Here is a 26875-nt window from a genome sequence, read left to right as displayed (position 1 = left end):
TTCTGAAAATAAAAGGGTGAGAAGTAACTGTTATTAAAGCCTGTTGAAGAGTTAGTGGTCTTCAGAGTATCTCATTCACTCCTGCTCTCCCCTTCACAGGACTTTGCTCTGCAGCCTCTCAGTTTGATAGCCACTTACACCTGTATTCTCTCCAAATGTTTCTGAACTCATCTATTCGCATATTTCACACGCTCCTCCATCCTCTTCATGGCTGTCTTTTCATTCTGTCTGTTAGACCTGTCAGCCCTTTGGGTGGTCCCTCCTCATCATTATTTATTTTGTCCCACTTTTGCCTCAAACCCTGTTAGTATTTTTCCTTTTTGGGAACCACCAGACTTTTTAGTGTTGATGCAGATTCAGGGAGCCATTTTATCTACCCCTGAAACTTCTGTCTGAGGGCCTGGAGCACAAAATGGTGGCCACCTGTGACATCACCAGCACCCACTGGAACCTACTAGAACCTTCTGCAACATTCTGGAGCCCTGTGACAGTTGGAGGCGGTTTAGAATGTTGAGAAGCTAAAAGCCAGAGTTGACAGTTGGAGCTGGCAGTTGGCACCTGACTGGTGAAGAGAGAGCAGCAGAAACCTGAAGGAGGAAGGAGTGAAGCAGCAGGGGTGGAAACTTGTGCCTGGAGTGGGGTCCATAAACCCACCCTTGATACTAGTCCCTACTGACTGAGCCCAGCCTGGAGCCCTGTGTGGGAAGAAGCAAGAAAAACCATCCTAAGGACCTGGACAGCAGGAACAGGCCTTAGAATCAAAGAACAGCAAGATCCTGACCTGGATACTGGTTTCCCTGGAGTCCGACGTCGAGTAGCCTGAGACCTGGAGCCCGAGGTGGAGAAGCGGCGCCGACTGGAAAGCGGACGTCGTACCCGGAGCCGCCAGAGGTCGAGAGAGGGCGCCGTCAGAGGTCGTAGAGAGTACCAGAGGTCGAGGAGGAAGTCACCCGAGGTCGAGTGAGCGGCGTCATCGGAGGAGTGAAGTCCGCCCTCCGGAGTCGTCGGAGACCGAGGTGAAGCGTGCCGGAGGTCGGGAGTGGAGATCGCACTCCGGAGTCGCTGGAACCTGAGGAGAATCGTGCCGGAGGTCGGGAGTGGAGGTCGCACTCCGGAGTCGCCGGAAACCTGAGGAGAGGAGCACCGGAGGTCGGGAGTGGAGATCGCACTCCGGAGCCGCCGGAAGTCGACATCGAGCCAAGGCCAGCCGACGTCATCGAATCCGAGGTCGCCATCGGACCGGAGCCGCCCGACGTCGACACCGAGCCAAGACTGCCCGACGTCATCGAATCGGAGGTCGAGATCGAACCGAGGCCGCCGACATCGAACCGGAACCGCCTACCGGCGTCGACAAGAACTGACATTGCGCCGAGGCCGCCGACATCGATCCGGAACCGCCTCACGGCGTCGACACGACTCCAGCGGCGTCGGAGCATCAGAAAAAGGGCAGTAAGTGGAGTAGAGGGCGCCTAAGGCCCTGTGGAGACCTGAGAGACAACTCTAAGGGGCTAGGGAGGTGCTGGAACCAGCTGGACTGTGCCAGGGGTGAGCTGAGACTAATTCAGTGGGGTTGTGTAGAGTGGGAGAGCCAGATCTCTAGAATCCCCCCCTTAATCTACCTCAGTTTAGGCCTCAGCCTTGTCCAAGCCAGGGAGTAGACACCCTCAAGCCATCCACCTAACCACAAGCTGTGCCTGGGCCACATCAGCCCATAGAAATCTAAATGTGATCTGATTCTATGAGTGTTACTGTCAGCTTTTAATTATTTATTGAGTGCACTGTATTTATTGTATTTAACCTATCTATTGCTTCTCTGTATTTATTGGTCCACAGTATTTATGGTCGCACAGTATTTATTGGTTTGCAGTATTTATTGCCTCAGAATATTTAATTGCCTGTATGTATTGCACTTATATTTATGCCTTAGTTATTTGTGATCACCCCTATTTATTGAATCCTTAAGACAGTATTTATTTGACCTGCACTATTTAAAAAGCCTTGTATATTGTGATTGTCTTATTATTTATCTAATCAGCAACTAAGAAAAAAAAAAGAAGATAAAGAGAGATATTTTCATAATTTTTACGGTGTAGAGTCGTTTTTGGAACGGATGCACGCATGGTTATTGTATGGGTATATCGTATGCTTAGCACGGTGCCTGTTTCCTGACCACTCGAGCCAAGCTACCACAGTGTGTTCGGGAGGACTCCACCACCCTTCCGGTGTGGGAGTGTGTTTTTCCAACACTGTCCTTCACTTAACTCTTTCATTCTCCACACACAAACCTCCCCACTCACATGTAACCATGTATTTTCTTTTCCTATAGTGCTCTCAATATTTCAATGAAGATTCAAAACGTCACCAACAACGCCAGGACACTGAACATTATTACACAGAAAGAATTCCTATTCTTAAACAACCAACATCCCTGCACACCGGTCATTTACGTCCTACTAAAAATACATAAGGACATCATCAACCCACCTGGACGCCCCATTGTCTCAGGATGTGGTTCTATTCTTGAACCCCTGGGGAAATACATTGACGCAGCAATCAAAGACTTTGTTCCATTGACGGACACTTTTGTACACAACAGCATGGACCTCATAAATTCCATTGAGGACAAATCCTTCAATACGGACACGGAACTCATGGCGGGACTCGACATTGAGCCCCTGTACAACAACATTCCCCATGAGGAAGGACTACAGGTTATCCAGGACCTCCTAGAAACTAGGCCCAAACCTACTCATATACCCACGGAAATTATGATGGATCTAGTCAAAATTGTACTGCAGAACAACTATTTCCTATATCGAGACACCTTCTACCTTCAGACCAAAGAGACACGCTTGAGTCTCTATGGGAGCCTGCTTTGCCCCATATTTTGTGATCTTGTTTGTACACAACCTCGAGATAACCCTCATTCTAACAACTCTTAACCCCTTCCAGGATCACATACTTCTATGGCTGAGGTACATAGATAATATCCTCCTTCCTTGGAAAGGCACCACAAATACCTCCTTTTTGGTTTGGCTTAATCAATCTCAACCACAACTCAGATTCACATCTGACTGCAGACCTAACGACCTCCCATTCCTTGACCTCACCCTCCATGCCGAAGATGGTAAACTAGGAACCGCCCTATACAGGAAATCCACAGAACGCAACACCCTTCTACACTACTCCAGCTACAATCCTCGCAGCCTTCGTGATGGTCTCTCCCACGGACAATTCCTTCACATCCGAAGGAATTGTAAATGGGGCAAAGATTACTTTTGTGAAGCAGCCATTTTAACCAACAAACTAGTACAGAGGGGCTATCCAGCTCTATTGCTTTCAAGAGCACGCAAGAGGGCTTGGTACTGTCACCGGGAACATCTTATTTATTTGAAAAGTTTTATAAAGCGCGAACAAGACCCAGACGAGTATCAGAGCGCTGTACAAAAAGGAAACTAACTTTGACATGAATAAACAGTATGAGTACAATACAATAAGGCAAACATAAGAGGAACCTGAATCATAAAAGTAAATGTGGGTGTTAGGGGAAGACGAGGTAGCATGTGATCAAACAGGTAAAGCCCTACTAGACAGGGCCGTGAAGTTTTAGCAGCGCCCTACGTCAAAAGAACGACAAAATGCATTTCAAACACAAAGTAAAAATGATTGTCAAACACACATTTCAAAGCACAAAGTGAAAATGAATGTCAAGCATACATTTCTTCACACAAAGTATATATGATTGTCAAGCACAAGAGGGAAGTGTCTAGCAAATGACATAGAGGCTATTGCTGATGAAGTTCTTTCAAAAGTAGCCATTTGACCTGTTTTTTTAATGAAGCAGTCGAGGGGTTGGCACTTACCCCTAAGAACAAACGGGAGAACACCAGGATCCCTTTTGTCACCACGTTCAGTCCTTCCAGCAATCAAGTCAGCAAAATTATCAAGAAAAATTGGCCCATCCTCCGGGTCCATGCGCCCTTCCAACAGCCTCCCCTCTTTTCCTATAACATCTCGATTCACCTGGTGCATGCCTTCACTTGGCCGGCCAAACCCAAAAACCCTGAATCGATCACCACAGCATGGGGGCTTCCACCAGTCGTTGGACACTGCAAGTGCCAAAATTGTGTAGTTTTCTGCCTCACAGTAAATACCATGGAATTTGTTTTCAACAATATAACCTACAAATTGAAGACCTTCACTAACTGTCAATCCTCCAACGTCATTTATGCGATACATTGCCCGTGCAACCTAGTGTACATCGGACAAACAACTCAAATGGTGAAACTGCGAATAATCCAACACGAGAGCCGGATCCACTGTAAAGTCATGAGCGCCCCCTTGGTGACCCACTACTTCAAAAAACAACATAGTGAAATGGACATGACGTGGCAGGTGATAGACCAACCCATACTGCCTACCAGGGGTGGTAACCACCAGTTGTTGCTCAACAATAGTGAATGTAAATGGATCACTTGATGTAACTCTGTTAACCAAGGGTTTAATACCATTGATGAGTGGAATAATACCATATAATTGTAAATTCTCCTCCTTCAGCTACCTCCACCATATCGTTCCCTTTCAAGTACCCATGAGCCCCCCCCCCATTGGTTACCGACAATGCCGAGGACATTCTGCCCTTTGCAAACATGAATGAATTTCTATTGACCATGTCTCTCCCTTACCCGGATTCATTCCTTTTTCCGAATCAGTGATTGACATACCTACTCCCTCACTCATTGGTCAGTCCCTCTATCACTGTCACACTGAGCCAATCACGCAAATCTATCATGTCAATTTATTATGTAATTGTACCATGTTATGCTTTTAAACTGTATTAAATGTTTCCACAAATATATCTTGATAGCCTTGTTGTCGGATATCGCTCCTTCAAGCGCATATCGGGCCTTTGTTCACACTCCCTTCCCTCTCCTTACGCTTTCTTTTTCTTGACTATCCCTGGGGCATTGGACTCCTGCCTGCCCTTGTCTGCGGCCACCCTAGGCCTTCGCTGCCCCGCCCTTGTCCTGCCCCCACACACTCACGCCAACGTCCTCGCGGTGGCTTTAGCACACAGCTGGCTCCCTTCCAGCTTTATTGCCGACCAGCTTGCCGATCACCTTGACGGCCACCTGTGGATTGGGGCTCCGACCCAGGTACACTTCCAGAGCTTTGCCACCATCACTTCGGTAAGTGCCCGCCCGGCCGGCCACTCCTTGGCCTACTCGACATACGCATTTACCTTGAGCACACCCTTTACAGCAGTGTCTCTCTCTCCCCTTTCCCACAGCTCCCGTCGCCTCCGAACCAGCTTCTTTTGTGTAAGTGTGGTTACTCTGCACTTGGCAGGGTATGCTCAGACGTGAGTCCCTTGCTCACTTTGCCACTGGATTCAAGCAAGCCTGGCTGAAGACGGCTGAAATGCCAGAAACCGGTCCTAGGAAGCTTGTTTCCGGTCCAGGGAAGACATGGCTTGGCAGTTCGGGCTGGACTGTTCCCATGAGGCACAAGGTCAGACTGATTTGCATATGGCCATGTCTGAACTGGGGTGGCAGAGTGGGCTAAAGAACGGTGGTGGATTAAACCCAGATCAGTTGACTGTGGGTGAGTTCTTGCAATGTTCAACACTCCGTCCATCATTTCCTTTTGTTTTACTCTGCACTTGCCCCATGCGCTCACCCTACTGGTTTGCGCGATTCTTTCTACATCGCCTGTTTTTCTTTAATTTAAGGTCTTCGGTGAGCCGACTTCTCTCCTCCTCACAAGACCCTATGGGGCTCGCACCACTGGATTCAATCCCCGACTTATTTTACTAACTCTTCGGTAAGTCCCCCTCCCCTCCATCACTCATCTGGCCACTGGCGCACCTTCCTCCCGCTGCCAACTGGTTATACCTCTCTCTTTACAGCAATTCGCTTATCTGCCTTGGCGGAACACCGTTGGGCCCAAGCCTCACTGGGTCTTCTACCCTTCTTGTCCTTCCCTGCAGGTTCTCGCAAACAGGCATTGTTCTGCCGCTCTGCACTGCCTTTAATTTCCTACATTTCCTTTCCTACTCTTAACTTTTCTTTACTCTTCCCTTGTACTGCACCCTTCATTCAGTAACCTGGTCCTGATGATAATCATATACCAATTGGATCAAAATGTTGTTCACATCCCAGTTCAATTTGTGGGACACTTCAGTTTGGTTCACTAAAGAATTTGACTCTGTATCAATTTATGTAAATACCTTTTTGTGAACCACAAGTTGCTTATAAATTACAGTCACTATTTCACTTGCGCCGTTTATCGCTGTACACTTGTCACCTGCGCCGTCCACTTCCTGTGTCACGAGCACTTGTGTGCACATATTTTTTCGGGTTACACATGTATTTATTGCTTACAGTGCTGTAACAACTGTTGTCAATTACTTTGTACCCCCTATGCCTTTTTGTTCCCCCCTGCCTTTATTCAATACATGATGCCTCTTGCACGATTAACTAAACCATGAGCCTCCCTATGTTCTTGAACTGCAATGTCTCGTGCATCCTTATTTACTAGTCTTACAAATAATACCAGTTGAGATACTGTTGTTTATGCACTCAATATTTCACCGGCAGTGTACCTACTTTACACGTTTTCACATTTGACCATTACTCTGTGCACTCTGCAGAGATGCCAAGTATTGAAAGAGCACATAGTCTGAATACCTTTATGACCCAGTGAGAAGCCTGTAAGAAACTCACACTGCCTTCATCCTTAGTTCCAGAACTCTCGACAGTGTCTCGTCAAGAGCCACCCACCCCAACCCACAACAGTTACATTACACAAGGTCACTTTCCTTTTTAGGTCTCGCCTGAGACAGCGCTTTAGCGCTGCCTCTGGCGAGACTTATAGTAAGCGAGGAGACTTATAGTAAGCGAGTTTTGGAAGTGCAAACAGTGCTTTTCAGGCCGCCAACTACAGTGCATGTGCGCCGGGCGCGCGCACCATTTGGCAGCCTGAAAAGCACTGCCTGATCACTTCCTTTGATGTCCTCAGTGAGCCGCGCGGCCACGGAGGACATCAAAGTGCACACCATTTGCACTGTGCCCGCCCCCACTCCCTCCTCGTAAACTTCAGTGCGCGCTTGTTTCACTGCCTCACAATCGTAACGCACATATCCTTAACGAAATACGTTTTGTGAACCCGTCCTTGTTCTACCCCTGTGGGCTGGACCATAAGCAGCTCCGGCGCGAGTGTTTATCTTTCTGACGGGATGTTTATATCTGCAAAAGCCATCATTTTCCCCCCTTGTTAAATGAATATGGGAAATATGAAGTCATGCCTTTAATCTGCAGCCAAACTTCCCAGCCCGTCAGGAAATTAGCAGAGCCTTCTGGGCACAGAACATGTGGCGAGGCGCTCGACGCCGCGTGTTGTCCGTCAGTTGCACGCCGGGCACAGAGCACCCACTTCACCTCGGTCATTAGCCGCGGCCCAAACGTGGGCAGTGCCAAAACTGTCAGATTGGCACAGCCTGGGAAAGTTTAAGCCTGGCCAGAGGTGACAGGTTTGGGCGTGTTCTGTGAATTCTTCGAGTCGCTCAGATTTCCGGAGCACATAACACATTGTGAATTACAAGACACAGCCAGCTGGCCGAGCGGGAGCCAGTCGGGTTCTAAACAGCATAAACTGGCATGTCATATTTACAGCCACTTTTACAGACAATAACCAGGTAAAAAGAATAACGCATTTTAAGATTAGACTGAGCGTGTGCTGGTCATCAAGGAAGAAGTTTGGAAGACACTCGGAGTATGAACTTCAAATGGTCAGTGTGAGACCAAAATGCCTTTTCAGGGTAGCAACAAAGTTTTCATAAGCTATTAAGCTCACACAAGAACAAGGGTACAAGCAAAGAGTGGCCTTCTACAGGATTACTTTCATCGCCCCTTTAGCAGCTCAGCAACCTGGCTTTGAGGTTCAGACTTTCCAGCCACCTTGGAATCCCAAAAGGCAGAAAGGCCAACTAGATGTATATATTTCTGCTATTTTGCTTGACCTTTAAATCTCTGTAAGAAAGAGGAGCGGCAAAGTCCTTCATGGAAAGCTCATTCGATTGCTCATTCTTTGCTTACTAGTAAACTGAGGCATTCAAATAAATGGGGTGTGCCTGTGCACACACACAGTAATGAACTACTTCATGAACAACACAGGGTGTATTGTGAATGAGTGTCAAAAATACCCCCCCCCCCCCAAACCTGTATGGCCCAGACCCTAGTATCAAACGCATACCTTACAAACTGAGCATATCAGGTTCATGCCACCACCACTTCACAAGTCATGGGTTAAGGGGACCTTGAAATAAACTCACTCTGGAATTAGCTTCTGCATATACTTGACAATCCATCACATTTAAGGATAGCCTAATAACCCTACCCAGTCCATAAAAGGTGAGGTAACAAAGCAGCAGCCTTGTGTATACAGGGTCCTCTGCACCTAGATGGTGATACACTGCTCCAGCGTTCTTAACATATATTATCTATTGGAGCAATGAGTATGTGGTGAAGGTTCAGCCGCACTTTCTAATGAAAATGCATTTTTGGGATTGTAGATAACATGCGTTTATTAGTAAACGTGCTGTAAATAACGAGCTATTAGGCCTCATTTATATTTGCGGGCATGGCATACATATGTATGGTTTGCAGAAACTAAGCCAGAAAGAGTCAGAGGTTTGTGTGTATGGAAGCTGATGGTAAATGGAAGAGATCACTACCAACTGTGGCATAACAAGACCCACAAAGTCCAAGTACACCAGGGGAGTATTTTTAAAATTCAGTTGAAGCTATCTGAGTCATATCGCCACAGAACCTGAAAGAAAACCTAGAACCTCAATGGTTATTTTTCGAGGCTGCCCCAACATTTCCCCTCGTATGTGGATATCACCTTGTTCCTATGAGCATCGTCTTGCTGCAACAGCTTATTATACACACAATCACAGCTACTGAAATAGGACTAGGGCAAAAACATGAACAAATGACAGACACAGAAACAGTAGAATGTAAAGTAATGTTGGTTCTGTCAGGGACAGAATTACTTTAACACTTATTAAATAATAGACAGTGCAGAGAGAATTAATTGCTTCAAAACTTAATAGGAAAGAGAGAAAAAAATGAAATTCTGCCCAACAAAGTGGTGGGAGACAATGCAAGTCAGATGCAGAACGGTACAAGCTTAATGGCCGGTCCGTTGCGAACGCAGGAAAAATCTTCTGTAACAGTGCCCGACAATTCTGGCACCCGACCGCCAGGATCACCAAAAGTATACGGCTATCAAAATTGGACCGGTCTGCATCTGATTTGCTTACAGTCGCCCACCACATTGTTGGGCGGAATCTCAATTTATGCTTGTTGTGTTGGCCTTGCGCGGGTCCTTCCTAGTCATATTGAAGGTCTCGATTTACTTCTGACTTTGGGAGAAAATTATATATTGGATGCTCAGAACTTTGTCTTTAAGCTGTACTGTCTGCATGTGCGCTACGAATGAAACATGTGTTGGCAAGGGTGGCCCCAGATGCTCCTCACGCCTCCTTCCCGGGTGCTGAGTCAAGACTCCTATCTCCTTTCAAGGCTCGAGGACAAAAGGGAGGGACAGCGTGTGCAGCAGCAGCAGGGAAAGCTTCCCTCCCCCAGAGATTCCCGAGGGAAGCCTCAAGGCCTCCCAGACCCCAGCCCTCAGGACAAAGAACTCTCACTTGTCAAAAGGGCCTGTATGGGGTGCGGTGACATCAAACGGACAATACCAAGCGTGCGCGTTCATTCGCAGCACACGATCTCACCTCGCTCCAAGCCTTCACTAATGCGTTCCTATTTATGTAGCGCTTTCCACAGCTGAGGCGAGGCATAAGGCGCTTGCTTTAAAATAAAGTGCCATATTCACTAGAGATGGCAGCTGCCTCTCACGCCAGAGCATGTACCTTCTGTAAGTGCCTCTGACTGGAAAAAAAGTGCTCCACAGGAATACATGGTAGGGCACGGAACCCACCCTTTCCCTGAATACAAAATTGGGCTACGAAGCATATAATGCCGTTGGAGTCTCCATTATGCGAAATAAACACTTTTGTAGAAAGTCTACCCCGGAGTAAACAACGCCAAGTTCTGAAGGAAGACAACTTCTCACGGAAAAAATGTTTGAGAGTTTATTTTTTTGCAGTTTTCTTATATAGCGTGAACTCGACCCGAAGGTATCAGGGCGCTTTACATGAGCATCAGTTGTAGGACACATTCGTTTTTTTGGTACGGGGAGATTAATTGATTTACCCAGAATCACAGGATGTTTGCGCCGACACCAATCTCAAACCCAGTTCGCCAACTTCAAAGTCGCCCGCTCTAGCCATTAAGTCACATCCTCACGATTGGCAGGTCCAAAATGTTTAGCAAAAGACTTTAGCACTGACAGGTTTCACCTACCTCAACCGCTTACCCCTTCAACACAACTTCTCACACCCCTAGAGGTTACAACAGAAACCTAGAACTACAACAAGCATTTGCAATGCAATAGGTCTCGCATTTATACGAGTTTGAGCTATTGGCATTGTAAATGACAGTGCCTTTTATTTATGTTTTAAAAAACCAAACTTAAATAAAAAGCATTGTCATTTACAATGCCAATAGCTCAAACTCGTTTTGGATAGTTTCTGTTTTTAAGCTTTTCAGCGCGCGGGAAAGCACCTCCCTTTGTGCCAGTGTATTTGTAGGCTGTGCTTGGAACCGGGTCTTTATTGCACCCACTTCCATAAGCTTTTTATCCACAGAGGGGTACTTCTGTTTACCCTCGCCAACTACTGGTCTAGGTTTCTTCAGCACCGGGATAAGTGCTTCTTTGGTTGGCGGGATGGTCTGCCCACTTTTGCAGTGGTTTACTGTTTCAAGTTCAATTTCAAAAAGGCTTCTTGATATATTAAAACAATATTTCCAATCTGAACCGTCAAGCCAATCCTGGCGGTCTTTATACTGCGCCCCCAATTCCCCCCTCCCCAGCCCCCCCCCACCCCTTCCTCCATGTCACAAATGGAACAAGAATTTGCAATGCAATAGGTCTCGCATTTACGTGAGTTTGAGCTATTAGCATTGAAATGACAATGCCTTTTATTTATGTTTTAAAAACCAAAACATAAAGAAAGGGCATTGTCATTTACAAGGCCAATAGCTCAAACTCGTGTAAATGCCAGACCTATTGCATTGCAAATGCTTGTTTAGATTTTGCTTGCACTCGGCTTGTTAGGTTTTGCCTGCACAGCGATTGCACTGTTCTTGTGAAATCTATTGTTTTTAATATATCTTAAAAGAGACTTTACATCTCGTCTTCAGTTCTTCTGTGTGCTTACCAGTTTGCTTTCCTCCATTTCTATTGGTAGTAGCCTGTGCTCCCTTCTGTGTCTATCTTTTCAGTCTCCCAAGGCCTAACTACTCATTCCCATGGTGTTGGTTGTTCGAACTTTTTTCATTAGGTTAACGCTCCATACCGTTTACTTTCCCTGGCTGCATGCATTTAGAGCTTGTTTTTTGTTTGTCTCGTCCTATGTGACATTTTTTCTGCTTTTTACAGTGTCTTTTATTTAAACTTCTTTAGCACGCATTTCAAGCATGCTTGTGAACCGACGCAGAGACTCAAACCCGGCTCCCTAGCTCGCCAGCTGCAAGGTCCGCAGTTCTGTCCATTACGCCACATCCGCTATCCTGCCCCTTCTCTCTATTTTTTTTAGTTAAACTGTAGCACTCCAAACAAGCGCATATTTTTGCAGACTGAAAATGATGTAATAGGGCATGGAGCGAAATGCAAAGTCGAACAAGAAAGAAAATCCATTAAATGGAATTGGGCAATGTGTGTGCTAGCAATGTGGGGAGCCGTTTTGCCCCAAAAATATTGACACTAGCTTTCACGTTATCATCACCTGAAGGTACAAGAACGCTTTATGTCACCACCAGATACTGCGCAATATATTGCCATCCTAAAAAAACAAGTGATAACACTTTTACCGAGTTCCTTTAACTTATATTGCACAGCTGCTCACAGGCGTAAAACTGTAAAAAAAAATGGAAAAAAATGTAATCACATCGGCGAGACTTCGTGCGTTTACAATGCTTGTTTATCATTGTGTGATTAAATGATTTGCCCAGAATCACAGGATGTTGACCCAACACTCGGACCTGGATGCCCACTTTGAAAGTCGGAAGCCCTAGCCCTGAAATACAAAAGTATTCATTGTAGAGGTGGGCGAGCCAACATATTTACAAGGAGAGCCACGCGCCAGCCGAGCCAGTGGTGTCTGGCTCCGATCATGGAGCCAGTGCACGAGCCGAGCCCCGAACATGTTCACTGCGTAAATCACACGACAAATATCACATAAACATGATCATGCCGCTTCAAGAGTCAAGAAAGTGTATTTCCTTAACATGTGAAGCTTTATTAATAATTCACAGTACAGCACGGCGCTGAGAAGTAACTTATTAAAAGTGATAGTTTTAAAATATGAACCATTAGTGCACTAAGAGGCAAGACAGCTGTCATGTAAAGCCAGATTATTATAGCGCAGCATTGCAGACTATTAAATCAAGTGCTGTAGGGTTTCTACAACTGGCATTCTGAACTCGCATAGTTAAAAGGGCTTCCATACGCGGTAGTGAAGAAAAAAGAGTGTTGGTGAGATAACCTATGTGCCTTAGATCACACGATTTAAGTGGGGAAGCCGCAATCTATTCAGGTTTTCTTGTTTCACTTTGTACAAATCAGCCAGGAAACGGGTCTCTATTTGCCTTCCCTCATGCCACGGCTTCATTTTTACCTCATTGTGCATTTTTCTGCAAGTCTTCTACAGCTGGAACTCGGCATGGAGGTATTGGAGCGTTTTACCTGAGCATTAGTTACATTACATGCTCTTTCGCGTTCATTGTTTTTAGAGAGGAGCAGATTAAACGATTTGCCCAGAAAAACAGGATGTTGAGTCGACCCCGAGCCTCGAACCTGGTCTCTACTTCCTTCGTTGAGGGAGGCAGACAGGCAAAGCCACACATAAGCTCGGCTCGTTATGTGCTCGAGGTTCCAACAGGACCTCGAGCTGAGCGAGATAGAGCCAGGCTCGAGCTTTCCGGGTCTCGTCCAAAGCCCACCTCTAACTTATTGTATCAAATAAGTTACTTAACAAGATGATTTTACCTTGCTGCGTCCGCGTGACCTTGAGATGTGCGTCTAAAACTCCATCGATCGCCAGACAGAAGGTTTTTGGACATAAAACAGCCCGTCTAGTCCAACCTACCATCCGGCGCGAGCGTTTTTGCCATACCCGCTGCTAAGCCGCGAGATACAGCATTGTCTGTGAATCTCAATTTCCTCCCAGGTACTAGTCTCTTCTCTCATTTGCATATTGAACCTCAGTCTTCGCATATTTCCTGTTTCGAGACTCAGCTGGCTTTTTTTTTCCAGATTGCGCGCGATGGCTCCGTATTCGAAATATGTCAATTTATAAACATGAGAACATTTCCATCTATGGCTTGACAATCACCGAGTTCACTTTTTTCGGTGTGTTCATCTTCTCCCGATGCTTTGCCGCGTGCATTTAAAAATGTATTTATTTAATTATTGAGTTTTGTATAGCGCTGGCTAGACCCGGGGGTATCAGAGCGCTTTACATGAGGATTAAACAATGTTACAGCATTAAATCACTTACAGTTACATTCGTTGCTAGTGCATTCATGAGATAGAAAAACTAAAACTGATGGAGTAAGGAGGGGAAAAAAAGGGGGAACAATAGAGGGGATTAGGAGAATAAAGGAGGCAGAAGAAAGGGCATGGCGCGAAGAACAGTAGGGGACAGTAGGGGCAAAGGTGGGGGGGGGGGAGGGGGTAGGAGCCGCATGGTGATCATGCTTCTGCGTACCCTTCACTTTGGAGCCACTATTGCAGGTTTTATTTACGAAAAGATCATATCAACGTCGCGCGTGCTTCATGTTTAACGCCGGTTGTCGTGCGTTGTCGCCGTCATCGCCTCCCGGCGGTGTATGGAGGTGATGGGTGGCCCTCATAAACCTGAGGTCGCGAGCTCAGCGATGACGCGTACTGCTCTCCTCTGCCCTTCACCCTTCGCCCTTCTGCCGTACAATGGTGAGTGAGCTCTGGTGCCGTCGAAGAAGAGAAACCAAATAGACTCACTGTCTCACTCTGCCCTAATACAGGAGGACAGGGAAGTAGAGAAACGGGAAACAAGCTGAGGGAAAGACTTGGTGTGCTTTCGCAAAAAGAATAAAAAGTTCCCAAAAAGCAAACAGTTTTCAAGGATATATAAGGAACCAGTCAGAGGCATTATAAAATGGAGGGACAAAAAGGAGCCAGGTTGGATAAAACAAATAAAACTAGGAAATGGCAATAAAATAAATGTGACAAAACAAAAACAATGATGGAAACCAATGGGTGGAGTTCCTTTAAAGGGTGCACGAACTCTTCAGGAGACCCTGATCACATTCTGCAAGGGGGCATCATTTTGCCATGTGCCACTCTCTCCAATAAGTTTTCGCAACCAGACTGTTAGGCAGGATTCCACCAAAAATTGTGTTGGTTGAGTGGGTGTAGATAAAACTGGGTGCTCTCTGGAAGTAAGAAGTGAAATGCCAGGGGGCAGATTTACAAGGTCCATGCGCCACTTTTACGTCATTTTTAGCATGGAAAAAATTACGCAAAAGTGGCGCAAGGGGCTTGTAAATCTGCCCCAGGACTGGATGCGAGACTCAGTGTGCTGTGCAGGGCTGTCACACCAGGGGCCCCTTCATTTATGGGTCATGCTTTCACTGCTAAATGCATTTATGTATCATAATTAAGGCTTCCATTTTTCCGTTTTTACTGATTTTTACAGACCAATACAGACATAAAACAATCTATTTCCGGTCTGTAATTATTTTTAAAAGAGAAAACATACAGCAAAGTGTGCTTCTTGTGAGTGATTCTTATTGTTGTCCTTCATGAAGTCCAGACCAACTGCTAAGCCGATAGAATTCATGGGATTTAAAAACAGGACGAGATTCCCTTAAATACAGGCATATGTTAGCATCTATTTGTCTATAATGCTAATATTTATGTGTCGGAATAGTGGTTTGTTATAATCTGCCTGCTTGATTTGCTAAAACGCGAAATGCCTCAAACTATGAGTGCATGTTTATTAGTGAAATAATTGTGGAAATATATAATTTTACAACTCATTTTATTCCCCCAACATAAAATAAATATGAATAAATACTAATAAAATGGGCCAAAAAGAAAAATGGACGTATAACAGTTGGAAATGTTAAAAAATATAAATACCATAAAACTGGGATCCCTAATCATAATGTATTCATGATGAGGCAGTATCGTCATTTACCACTTCTGTATCGGGTTTGGTGGCTTAGTTTACTAATGCATCCACTGTAAGGACCTGTGTTTGACCTCATGGTCACAGGTTGTGATCCTGGTGGGTTCATTGATAAAATGAGTACCATTGAGACGGGTAACTACAAACATCTGCTAGTCAGTGTCAAGAAACCCTCATGGGTGATTTTTGCACTTTACACATGTCATGTTATACACTAGACTGAACAAATTTAAACCTTTATGAGTTCACCTAATGGAGCAAGTAAGGTGGGGCATTAATATATAAATAACAACATATGGACTTCACGGCATATGTTTTTGTTAAAGTACATATTTTGTTCTTTAATGAGGTGGGTCATCAGCTGCACACAAATGTGGGAGTCAATTGAGTGGGGGGATACTCTACAATGTAACTAGTCCTTGTGGCTGTCTGGTCACATATGACAATACTATATATGGCTTCCTTCTGTTCCCACAGCGGATGATTTATGTATGCTGTTAATGTTTTTCAAATCAAGTGTAACAAAGTGAAAAAAATGCAATAAAGATATTACACATTTTTTTTTACAGGCCCACCCATAAAGTGGGTTCCGCACAAAGGTAGTAGAGGTAATCACAGTCAGTGTACATTATTTTTGTCAAGCTCTGCCTCTATTCAAGCATGATAACCTCCTAGAATTACTGAAACGAAGGATGGGTCTCTCCGGACTTGTCTTAAATTGGTTTGCCTCCTTTCTCAACAACAGAACGCAAAGATTTAAGGTAAATCACTCCCTTTCCAACTCCTTGCCATCCACTCTTGGGGTTCCTCAGGGATCTGCTCTCTCTCCAACGCTCTTCAACTTGTTCATGGAGCCTCTTACAGTTTTACTCAATTCTTCCAACATTCAGTATCACATGTATGCCGATGACGCCCAACTTTACTTGAAAATCTCTTCCCCTGGCGACATCAAATCACTGAACTCTACCTTATTCAAATCTCAGCACTGGCTGACTACCCAACAACTTAACCTCAACTCCTCCAAAGTGGAATTCCTCCTGATAGCACCAACCAAAAAGACGGCCATCATCGCTGATTACTTGAAACACTTAACAGCTCTCAATTGTACTCCTCACATTATTGAATCGGCTAGGTCTCTTGGAATTATACTTGACAAGTCATTGAGCATGCAGGAACACATTAGTGCAGCCACCAAAGGGGTCAACTTCCACATGTCTATTCTAAGAAAGATCAAACTCTTCCTTTCCCCGACGACCTCAAGTCTGCTGTGCAGGCTCTAGTAATCACCAGGCTAGAGTATGGCTGTGCAACTATATGTGGGCTACCCAGATACAAGTTGGCTCTGCTCAGGGCTTCCCTGAATTCAGCTGCTAGGCTCATCACAGGTGCCAGAAGAAATAGCCACATATCACTGGTACTGAAATCTTTCAACTGGCTGCCTTTGGAGGCTAAGATTGATCTCAAGATTGCGTGCATGACACACAAGGCCCTTCACTTCAACACCCCGATGTACCTAGCCCAAAAACTGGAGCTCTCTGGCGGGAGCCGATCTTCTAGGAGTTCCACCACTCTGTTGCTGAAACCTCAAAAATTCCAGAAAAAGAAAACTTATAACCGGGCATTTTCCAGTATTGCCCCGAGAATCTGGAATTCCCTGCCTCCTCACATTAGACTGATTCCCTCTACGGCGTCTTTCAAAAAAGAAGTGAAAGCCCTATGGATGAATGCGCTTGTTTGACGGCACCTACTTCCATTGACCATGACCACTCCGTTTGCTTGTGCTCATCTGTTGATGGTTTGTTGCTCGTATATGCTATATTATTTCCTCCTGCATATTTCACTGTTCCTCTATCGTTTACAGCACCCTGCTTATCATTGTTGCTGTTCTTTTACCTGCAACTCTGTTTTCACCTCTGTACAACTGTAAAGTGCTCTGATACCTACTTGGGTCACGTTCCCACTATATAAAACTTTATAAATAAATACAAATAAATAAATATTCTAAATTACTCAATTGTTCACATTTAGAATGCGTTTTTAAAGGTGTGCAAGCCAACATTTTATCACGGAGAGCCAACCATGGTGAGCAAGGGGTCTGGCTTGGCTCTAAGAGACCCTACACGAGCGAGCCTTCAAAATCCTTGGCATGTAATTTATGAGGCAAACATCAAGTAAAAAATACAACAAATTCTGTTTAAAAATTCAAAAAAGAATAGTTTAGTGGGGGAAGAGGTTTACCCTTAGTACATCTACAGCACTGCATTAAAAGGTACGTATTTAAAGCAATTCTTTCAAATATGAATTTAGAATCATTCCGTACCCCACAACAATGCAATTAGTGAAATAAGAACAAGTCAGTTGTCATGTGCATTCGATATGTGTCCAAGATTGTAATTACAGATGTAACAACCAGGCCTGGGTGTAGTGGGGCTACGTGGAGCAGCGCGTAGTGTGCCCAAATCTACGCACACTCGCGCGCTCCGCGTAGCCCCACTATGCGCCGCCCGCCTCCCGCCCGCCCTCCTTTTAAAATAATGTAAAGTATGATAAAAAAATGAAATATAATGACTTACCTGCAGCGCGGCCCGGGGCTCCCTCTTCCTCGTTGACAACTTCTTTTCACAAATGCGCATGCGCGGACGCCCGCACATGCGCATTTCTAGCGAGAAATGCGCATGCGCGGGCGTCCGCGCATGCGCATTTCTGAAAAGAAGTTATCGGCAACGAGGAAGAGGGAGCCCCGGGACGCCGCGCTGCAGGTAAGTCATTATATTTCATTTTTTTGATCATACTTTACATTACTTTAAAAGGAGGGTGGGCGGGAGGCGGGTGGCGGGCGGCAGGCAGCTCTGCTTCGCCCTGGCGTGTGCTTAGCGCTGCCTGCTACGCCTACTTCGAAAACTGCGAAGCAGGCAGCGCTACGTACACTCCGTGGGAGAAGCGGAGTACTACGCCCAGGGTTAGTAACAACACTATAATTCATAAAACAAATGTCTAGGTTTTCCTACAGTAAAAGTCTTGAAATCACGTGTTTGAAGGTCCTTCCTTATGTGATAATGAAGACAAGCATTTGCAATGCAATAGGTCTTGCATTTGCGAGAGTTTGAACTGCTGGCAGTGTAAATGACAATGCCTTTTATTTATGTGTTTTGAATACCTGCAAGCAGTGCATAATCATGCACTTTGTGCTTATGGTTGTTGCTTGCGAGGAGCAAGGCTGCCAGTAACTGTGCCTCTTTTACTACCAGCCTTGCTTCTCGTAAGCAGGGACTATAGATACAAAGTGCGTATTTAGGCTTCACTTGCAGGTTTTCAAAACACATAAATATATGGCATTGTCATTTACAATGCTAATAGCTCAAACTCTCACAAATGTGAGACTTATTGCATTACAAATGCTTGCTTCTTAAGGGGTGAGGTAACACAGACAACAGGACTGTGGGAGGGAGGCAGCAACATGGATAACGGGTTAAGGATGAACACGGTCAGCACAAATGCAGCATGCAATAGTCTGCTCCTCCTCGGACACATTTGCTCACCACATAAATATCACTTCCTAACACTTTAATCAACCAAACCGAGCAACATCAACCCTCATAATTTATCTCCAAGGTCACATCTGGTCTTTGTGGATCTGTAACAAGTACTCTCCAATGACAATGGTCACAAACTGGAAGGAACAGCTCCAAACCCATCCAATTAATCCTTAGACGCATGGTTTATACAGGGAACATCGCATCTTTCCCAATCCTTGCAGAAAACACCTTTGGGGAGCAGAATGAAATGTAAGAGGAACTTGAAGTATTTCATGCACCACTGTGAACTCTCCTGCACTCCTTCCACAATATTTTTGGGTGTGCCAAAAGCGAACTCTGAGCTATGAATGGAATTAACATGACACAACCAACGGGAGCAATGGCTGTACAAGAAACACTTTGGGGCATATTCTCAAGGAGCTATCGCCGAATTAACGGCACATTATCGCAGCCAAAGTTGTGATAAACGTATCGCCCCAATCACAAGCTGGTGTTAACAGCCCACAGCACCAGTATACCCGCGATAGCAGCTGCAAAAACATCATCACAGATGACCCCCGCAACTATCGCTAATGTGATGCAGAGTAGGCGTTCCGGCGCCAAACGCCGCAACAACACCACTCCACAACATTCACAACGACCAGACAGAACTGTGATAAGAACACAAAACAGGCGATAAGGTGCGTTAGCACCAGGAAAATAACACCTGCACTGACCTGGTGCAAAGTCGGACAACAGCCTGTACCACAAAAGGGAGCACAGCCCAGAGCCACACCTGAAGAACAACAGATACACCCGGGCAACTGGGCATGCAGCCCGGAGGGCCGAAAGGGCAACAACACCCACCACCACCACCCCCAGGACCACCAAAGACATGCCACATAAGCTACACCTAAACATGTACAAAATAATCCGCTTGATGTCGCACAATCACAACTGGTGACATGCATGTGTCTTCACAGAAATGAGCATCACACATTCACTTTCGAAGCAACAAATGAAACTTTATTCAAATGAACACTGAAATGAAATGAAGACACATATTGGCTTCCCTTGGGACATTCCGTAGGTCATAGCCTGTAAGACAAAAATCATGATGTGAAGGTGTGTCCTGCGCACATCAAATCACAGAGAGAGAGCGAAGGAGAGAGAGAGGGAGAGAGAGAGATAAGAAGAGAGGGGGAGAGAGAGTGAGAGAAGAAGAGAGGGGGAGAGAGAGAGAGAGAGAGAGAAGAGAGGGGAGAGAGAGAGAGAAGAAGAGAGGGGGCGAGAGAGAGAGAGAAGAGAGGGAGAGAGAGAGAGAGAGAGAGAGAGAGAGAAGAAGAGAGGGGGAGAGAGAGAGAGAGAGAAGAAGAGAGGGGGAGAGAGAGAGAGAATAAGAGAGGGGGAGAGAGAGAGGGAGTGCCGCCCCTGCGTACCCAGGCCACACTGCTCACCTGCTGCCACCAGTGTGTCTCCAACCACTTGCCGGTATGTATAGCAGTACACCAGGTCACACATCTGAGACAGAGCGGTCATTTGAAACAGAGTCCAGATACATGATTGGCACAGTACACACACTTGCACAAGACAACATCCCCTGCCCTCCCATGCACACCCAGGCAGAGGCACCCCAGCCCCTCCCACCACCCATCAGAGCATGCCCACCCATGTACAGCCAGGCCTCATTGCCCACCTTCCGCCACCGGTGTGTAGACAGGAGGTCCCACCACGTGCCGCTGCAAGCCACAAGCCTGGGGCCCGCGGACATGGCACCCTCCACACCATGCAGCCACACACCGCAGGCCACCAGGTCTCAGGTTTGGTGCTGGGTCTTGATTACTCCATGGCAGATGACATACCAGTGTACCCGGCATCATCGCAGGCTGCACACCCGCTCAGCCCAATGGGTGCCACTAAGCCTGTGATCGCGGAAGCGACGCCACGTGGCGTTAGGCCAGCGCTGCCTGCTGGCTCTGGCCTACACTGCGGTCCAGCAGGGCACACAAAACCTGAGCAGTCCGGACCGCCGGGACGGGGCATCATCGCAGGCTGCACACCCGCTCAGCAGCTTAAGGTGCCACTGACTCAGTGAACCCAAAGTCACCATTCCGTGGCGGGGTGCCTGTGCCGGCCGCAATGCTCCGGGTGCCACTAACCCTGTGCAACCCCAGTCAGCGCCAATTGGTGGTAGGCTCGTGATGGCCGCAAGGCCTCGGGTGCCACTAACCCTGTGCAACCCCAGTCAGCGCCATGTGGTGGTAGGACAGTGCCGGCCGCAAGGCCTCGGGTGCCACTAACCCTGTGCACAACATCTCATGGGCCCTTTATGATTGAGAACCATTGAGCGCCCGTCATCCAGTCACCACCAGCAGAGGGGAATGTGATGTTGTTGGCCCCTTATGTTGGCGGAGTCACATGGCCTGTGACGCCTGTGCTGGATGGGTGTGGTGTGTGTGCAAACCTGCCCTCAGGGAGTGGCTGTGACATGCTGACAACTAGACCAGTGACCTGCACACCACCAGCGAGTATGCCTGTGACAGGTAGCAATGAGGGCCCCCCTCGAAGTGTTAGCGAAGTGGTCTGGCCTACCGTACGCGGGACCAGCGCAGGGCTTGCTACAATGACTCGTGGGCTCTGGGCGTGGTTCAGTCCATGTCCGGACATGGAAGTGACTGATGCGTGTGTCCCTGTTGTAGTGTCCACGGGACCCGGTAAACAATATGCAATGTAGCACCCTCTGACTGGCATCCCACAGGATGAGCATCATTGACGCAAGGGAAATCACTGTCCCTACATTCATCCACACATTCATACATGAATGATGAAAGACTTGACACAGCAGTGCGTCACTGGATGTTTATTGCACGTCTAGTGCAGTTCTGCAGCTGGAGGGGCACAGGGCAATGACGAGCATACTACACAATATGGGCCCGTGGAGGGCCAGCCAGAGTCCATCCGGGGATGACAAGTACTGCGGAAGAGGAAGAGTACAGTCCGCAGTCTGGGTGCCGTGTCATTGGTCATCGAACAGGATATGGCAGTCCATGTCGCTGTCCAAGGTGAGTGCATCGGAGTGTATCAGGATTCAGTGGAAGGTCATGAGGCCATGTGCGGGACCAAGCAGAAACAGGCAATGTGGCGAAAGTGATTGCTAGTGCCTCCTGATCATGAACCCATCCACGTCCTCGTCCCCGGATGTGTGCTCTGCCCCACCTGTGGGTGTTGCAGTACCGGCTGAGGCACTGTGTGCCACTGACACATCAGGTGCCGGAGTGGATACGTCTGCTGCACTGTGAGGCAATGGCACACCAGGGGGCGGAGATGTGGATGGTGTGAGGGTAGCAGCATTCATCAGCGCCATGCCTTGTGGCAGCAATGACATGATGATGATCTGCATGGCATGGTAGAACCCAGCTACATTTCGCTGATGTGCTGCGGTCGCTGCCATCCTTTCCGCCTCCATCCGCACCATGTCCTCCATGAGCCTCCGCATGTGTGCTAGCTCACGGCTGGTATCGCTGCCCCCCCTCTGAGCGAACAGGTGTTCTTCTCTCCACGTCAGGACTCCAGCGCTGTCAGTCAGGGCTCATTGGAGACCATGGAGCGGGCCTAGGCAGCCATGGATGACGTCCAGTTTGGTGGCCATGAGGTCGAACCCCACCCGCACCTGCTCAGCCGTCTCCCTCTGGGCCTCCAGCACACGGCGTTGGAAGGCTGTGTGTTGTTCCTGGGGGTCTTGTGAGACTGCCGGGGCCGTGGGTGCCTCCTGCTGGGTGGTTTGGGTGGTGGGTGGGGTCTCCTCGATGCAGCTGGTCAGCCCTGATCCTGGAGGTGAGTCGCAGATGATGTCAATGATGTCTAGGAGGGCTTGTGTGTCGATGCTAGGGTTGTCCTCCTCGTCATCAGTGAAGAGTGGCTGGGACTGCTCTGCAGGGGGTGTTGACGGTGGCCCTGCAATGTGAAGGGGAGATGGTGTATTGCAATGTATCCGCATGTATGTAGCCGCATGGTACATGTTGACATTCAGACAGCATGGCATTGTACATTGTGAAAGTCTCTAGATCTGGGCGATGACCCAGAGTCATTGAGGGTGTGCACTCGGCTCTGCTTGATTGTGCATGTGTGCCATCGTGGCCATCTCAACCCGTCCCCCCAGTACCTGTTGGTCACTCACCCTGTTGCGGTTTTGTTGTGTCCTGTCGAGCAGTGTCAGGTTCCCCGACTCCGGCCACAGTATACACACTGATGACTGTCGACACCAGCTCCTCCATGTCATCCAGCACGAGCTGTGGTGCTGGGCCCCCACCTCCAGTCTGCATTGCTGCCCTCTGGTTGGCTGGGAGTTTCTCCTTGGTCTTCCGCTTGATTTCATTAAATTTGATACTTGTATAGCGCACTACTCACCCGCAAGGGTCTCAAGGCGCTTGTACGAATACCGCTGTGGAACCCATCCTGGCTTTCCCTGTGAGGCGTCCACTCCTGGGCACCCCCAAGGTGGAGGCCAGGCATCCTTAGCGTTGTGGGGGCCGTTGTGGAGATTAAGCAAGCTATTGCCCAGAGTTGCAGAGTGGGACTCCATGATTGGAATAGGCACCGAGGCGAGTATTATCAGGTCCGTGGAATTTTTGAGCCCAAGACCCGCCGAGGTGAGGAATTGAACCCTGGTCCCGGGCTAGACCTCTGCATCAGGGTCTGCCGCTCTAATCATTGAGCCACACTTGTCCACCTCATTCCATCGCCTCTTGACCTCATCCATTGTCCTCTTGTGCTCTCCGACGGCATTCACCTTGTCCACGATGTCCTGCCATATTCCAGTTTTGGTGCCCAATGACACGTTGAAGGTGACGAACAGTTGTTGATGGTGTTCCATCACCTCCGTGACTATGATCCTGTTCGCCTGCGGACTGAACTTCGTTTTCCTCTTCTTCTTGTCCTTGTCCTTCCCTGTCCCCGAGGTCCCGGGCTGGTCGTCCGGGGTGCTTGTGGGGTTGCGCTCGTCCTCTGCGCCTGCTTCGGCTGCCTCCATGGTGTTTGGGTGTTGGTCAGTTTGTGTTTGGGTGTTTTTCTACTGTTATGGTGATTTTTCCCGCCTGCCAGGTGTGTGTTGCAGGCCTGGCGCTGCTTATCGCTGATTTCCTCATCACGCTTTGGCCCATCGCAGGTTTTTTTGTGTTGTGGTTTGTGCTTTTATCTCCATCGAGGTGGTTGTATCGAGGATATTGTCCGCGGTTTCAGCAGACTATCACATGGTACTGCCTTGTTGTGAATTCCACGTTGACACAAGGTTATTTTCCCACGATGGGCTGCGATGTTGGGAGTTGCGTTAAGCTACTCTTGCGGTAGTTATCGCACGTTCTTGTGAATATTAGGGGTGGGCGGAATTTGCGGAAGCGACTTCCGAAAATTATCGCGAAAATGTTAAAAATCTCCGCAAACAAGCGGAAATATCGCGAAGATGCGGAAGTTTTTTTCCGGCATGTTCGCGAGATTTTATGCATGGTTGCGGGTCGCCAACTTACCCATGTGGTTGCTTGCGGGCGCGGCCATCTTGTTTTCAGTTGTCTCGCGGTGCATGATCGCGAGAAAAAAGACGTGATCGCGCGACGCATGACGTCACTGCGGACGCGAACTGTTGCGAGACAGCGCAAATGGCTAAAACAATACAATATCTCATGGAGAACGCGACCGGATCGGGAAAACTTGTCAGCGAACGCGGGGATTCAGGTAAGGCGATCGTGCGCACGCGAGAATGTATTATTTTACAGCGCGAGCAAGAACCAAATTATCGCAAAGCTGCGGAATGCGGAAATTTTGACATTTCCGCGCTCTCCGCGGAACGCGGAAATGCCAAATTATCGCAAATTCCGCGAACGGAACGAAAATTTTGCCCAGGCCTAGTGAATATACCCCTTAATGTGAAGTTGTGCTGTAGTTACAAAATAGCTTAGGTTACTGTATAAAGTGTGTACTTATAGACAGGTGTTGGCTTTCTGTGAAAGACGCTCAAGTTGGAGGCATACTATTAAGATGCTGAAGTAGGAATGTGGCTCCCCATTACATGCCTCCCTCACACAATCTATCACATCCTACTTCCAAGTAAGTGAGGGAACGGCATCCAGTACCGGGATGGAATGGGATGCATTTAAGGCAGTCCTGCTGGGACATGTAATCAAAGGGTCATATGGTTGCCGACAGACCCTCACTAAAGACTTGGATGCTCTGGAGACAGAGATACGACACTGTGAGCGCCAGCTACCCAATAACCCACAGCTTGCGCCCACACTGGAACAAGCTAGACTGTCCTATAAAACAACATTAGATCAGCTATGCACCTTAGATTATTAAAACTACTTAGCCAGGAGATACGCAGAAGGGGACAAGGCGGGCAGGACGCTGGCGTGGTTGCTGAAGTCTGAATTGACTCCAGCCCCATCACTGCCATCCATAATCTGAAGGGCTGCCTAGTTAATACGCAAGACAAAAAAACTTGGCCTTCTTCCACTCTTACACCTCCCTATACAGTGCTACAGTGCCCCCCAACTACATGATCCAGTGGAACTGCAACTCTTTTTAGAGTAAGTGACACTTCCCCAGATCCCACAGGATCACTATGCGGCCCTGGAAGCCCCCATATCAGACACTGAAATTATGGATGCTATCCAACAACTGGTGAGGGGGAAGACCCTGGGTTTCGATGGGTGGCCCCTGGAATTCTATACTTTGTTCAGCACACACCTGCTCCCTCGCTTACACCGTGTATACACAGAAGCTTATGAGCAGGGCATACTTCCACCCTCACTCTGAGAGGCCGTACTAGTGGTGCTCTTGAAGCTGGGCAGGGACCCACTGCAAATGGGCTTGTACTGCCCCCTGTCACTCTTGAATACGGACTAAAAATACTAGGCAGGATACTGGCTAATAGACTGACAGCAGTGACGCATCTACCGGTACACTCAGAGCAAAATGGATTCATACCAGATAGGAACACCAGCCGTAACCTTTGCAGGCTCTTCCTCCTCTTAAACTGGGCCTGCATGTCCAAGGAGCAGGCTTGGATGACCTCTCTAGACATAGAAAAGGCGTTCAACACAATAACAAAACACAACAGTGAAACCTCTACCGAGACTTACACCTATTCTGCTATACCCAAGTTTATAATAATGGGGGCAATATCCAAAATATGTTTATGTGCACACAGTTCAAGCACCCACTGTCAAGGTGCGGTCCTTAGCTGGATTATCCAATTTTGATACCAGAGTCAACCGGTGCACCAATAAATGCTTGCATATTAAACATTAATAAACAAGGAACAAAATCAGTTTCAGAGATGTATTTTCCAAGTCTACTTTTTTATTTGCAAATAGTTCAGGCGTGACATGCATTATGTAGCGAAGAACAGCCAACGTGTTTCACCCACTACAATGGATTTCATCAGTGATGTATAGTGACATATATACACTTATATAAATACATTTAAACAACATGACTTACAACATAACAAGACACAGTCATGTGTCATAATGACACCTATATAAATTATTTAGTTGAAACCATTCTTAAATGTGGTAAAGTCCAGTTAACTTTAAATGTGAGCAACCCAAGATGTGATACAGAAAGTAAACACAAGAACCATCTAGACACTGTACAAAACATGAAAAATGACAAACTAAATATGTCCGACGTCCTTCTTAAGCAATTAAAATCATGGTCTCTGTGAGACCCCATAGGTAATGAGGCACAGTCAAACCAGTGTAATGTGTGCAAACAGTGTGGTTATGAAAGAGAAGGCGCAGAAAAAATCGTGATGACAAGATGAAGATAGTTGGAGACCCTGTGCAAGCATACTCAAAGAGAAAGGACTGAGGTGAGAAAATCGTGAAGAAAGTAGAAAAATTAATATGGAATAGCCCGGTGCTATGGACACTGTGTCTCCATCAGGTCAGATGGGGTGAATATAGAAGCGTGGTTAAGTAGTACCCACCATGCGCGTAGTGTTCAT

General features: G+C 47.2%; 1 protein-coding gene across 5 annotated transcripts in view; it reads right to left on the bottom strand.

Annotated features, from left to right (window-relative positions):
- Positions 1-14115, bottom strand: part of LOC146784261 (beta-1,3-galactosyltransferase 2-like) — a 250783-nt gene extending 236668 nt beyond the window's left edge. The window contains exon 1 of one of the 5 annotated variants that reach the window (XR_014970807.1): positions 13174-13319. The gene's annotated coding sequence lies outside the window, so the exon portion shown is untranslated. Of the gene's footprint in view, positions 1-13173; positions 13360-13894 lie in introns of those variants that run through there. The other 4 variants (XM_085635089.1, XM_085635087.1, XM_085635088.1 and 1 more) reach the window with 4 other exon arrangements.
- Positions 14116-26875: the final 12760 nt, after the last annotated feature.

The sequence above is a fragment of the Triturus cristatus genome, chromosome 11 (assembly GCF_964204655.1).
Source record: "Triturus cristatus chromosome 11, aTriCri1.1, whole genome shotgun sequence".
NCBI classification, from domain to species: Eukaryota; Metazoa; Chordata; class Amphibia; order Caudata; family Salamandridae; genus Triturus; species Triturus cristatus.
This window is presented reverse-complemented; position numbering and strand designations above follow the sequence as displayed.